Raw genomic sequence first — 2364 nt, 5'->3', positions numbered from 1 at the left:
AGCGGCCGCTTGGGGCTGCGCTGCGAGCGGGAGCTGCCCGCCCCGACGGCTGCTCGGCCTCTCGCTGCCCCTCAAGATCCCCTCAGGCTGGGCTGGGAGCGGAGGGACAGGGCGCCCCGGAGCGGGGAAAAGTCCGGGCTAAGGGCAGAGGGAAGGGGCTGGCTGGGGCGGAGCTGAGGTGAATTGCTTGCCAGGCCACCAGCTCCCTGCCCCAGCTCAGACTCCTGCCACCCTCCCTGCTTGAAACCCCTCAGCCTGGAGAGCTTTGGCCACCCACTTCCTCCTTCCCAGCCACAGACCCCCCCCAGCCAGCTCCTGTAAAGGTCATGGGATTTACTGGAGAAAGGCTGGGGCCTTTGAGGGGAGACAGCCAGCCCCTCACCATATTAAACCCTGTGTGGGCACTGAAGGCCTGGGTATCCACTTTTTTTTGCCATCTCTAGCCCCCCAATCTGTGGCTAACTCTCAGCCATGGATTGTACTGGTGTTCTCCCCACCCCAGCACAAGGGTGTGTGTCCCAGTCCTGCTCAGGGTATAGGAGTGCTGGGGGATCCTTTGCAAGGAAAGGCACTAAGAAAAGAGGTTTGATGTGGATCTCTTCTTAGTAGTTCTCAGCCTACCTGTCTGTTCAAGGGACCTTTCCCCAAGACTCTGCAGACACTGGAGGTGTTCATTTCCTTTGCCCTGTCACTGGCTGGGCACATCATGGGATGCCTCTGTGTCTACCTGCAAATGCAGTTCTTCTGCAAAGTCAACAGGAGTTGGAGGAACAGGACACTTTAGCATGGAGAGAGATAGGCCCTGCCATTACACAGTCAAGAAAATGTAAAAGACCCAGTAGGTCACCTCGTTTATCTTCCCAGGTAATACAGGTTGTTCCCTGAATTCTCTTCCTCCTTTGCAATGTAGTTCAAAATGGCTTGGGTGACTTCACTCTACTAAAGCTCTACCAACATTTTCTCCTTCATAATTTCATCTCAGTACTTACATTCCCCTGCATTACATGAAAAAAATGAAGAAATTCCAATAGGAAAAAAGATCATGAAGCTTTGCTGAAATGCTCTTCATAGATTGCATATAGCAGACAAGGACATGCAACTAACAGATAACTAAATTAGGTGTTAAGTGTCTCTGGCTTTAGTTCTTCCTACATAAAAAGCCATAAAACTATACACTTTAAGTGTAAATTCTTGATAGCAGCAAGAGAATGAGCCTGACACATTGTGGGATCTTTGCATAAAACTACAGTTCCAGTAATAATTGGAAGAGATCATTTTAACTGATAGGACTTAGCTCTCTAGTTAATCCAATAATAAGTTGGAAATTTAAAAAGCAAATCAGTTTATTAGCCCTATCTGTCCATCTCTCTAATTTACCTAAAGAACAAATTAATCTCTTCTGTTGCAGATTTTTCACTGTTACTTTGAAGTATGGCAAACACTGCAGGATTCCAGTAAAGGTCAATATCCTGCTACTCGCAGACACAGTTAACTAGAGAAGTAGCATGAGCACGTTTGTCTGCCACAATCAAAAAACAGGATTAGTTTTTGTTTTAAAAACCTTGCCAATGTCCCTTCAGTCACCTGAGTAACACTGAAATCATTTTATATTTATCTAAGATTTTCCATCACTGGTGGTAATTTTTGCCTTGGGCAATGTTATGCAAATTTGGGATTTGGGAGTTTAACAGTGTTTCCTACTGAAACAAGTCTCCAACTATACACATACCATAAAAAAGACAAGCAAAAACAGTATTCTCTCACATGCTGTTTCTTCATATTGATTTTACTAACTTCAAATGCTTTATCTTTGGTTTATTTTTCCATGGGCAAGAGCTAATACATACTTAGAGTTTAGATGGCAATTACTGCAGAATAGAAGAAACAACAGAAGAACAAGAGTCAAGTCTCATTGAAAAGCACATGAAATGTGTTTCCTCTGAGCAATCTACAGCAGTTCCAAAGAAACTACATTTGAACCTAGTATATTGATATTTAGCATACACAGGAAATTAGGGTGTGATGTATCACAGCTATGTATTCCATAAATTTCAATGGATATTATGATGGGAAAATAGTTATATATTAGTATAAAAGTATAAAGTATAAAGGTTCTCAGTCATTTGGTAAGATCTTTGTAGTACTCCAGAGAAAACTGAGTTTTGCTTTGGGTTAATGCAGCTCCTCACCAGGGGAAATAGGTATTATTAAATGAAAAACTAAAATCCTAAAAAGATGATAAATCAAAATAGAGTTTTGTGAGTTTTACTCCAGTACCCTGTGGACTTCTACCTATGTTATACAATCTACTTCAAAGCACAGCGCAATTGACTATATGCTCAGCAAATATTCAGAACTGGAATG

The sequence above is a fragment of the Gavialis gangeticus genome, unplaced genomic scaffold (assembly GCF_001723915.1).
Source record: "Gavialis gangeticus isolate Ggan-Ray unplaced genomic scaffold, GavGan_comp1, whole genome shotgun sequence".
Classification (NCBI taxonomy): Eukaryota; Metazoa; Chordata; order Crocodylia; family Gavialidae; genus Gavialis; species Gavialis gangeticus.
This window is presented reverse-complemented; position numbering follows the sequence as displayed.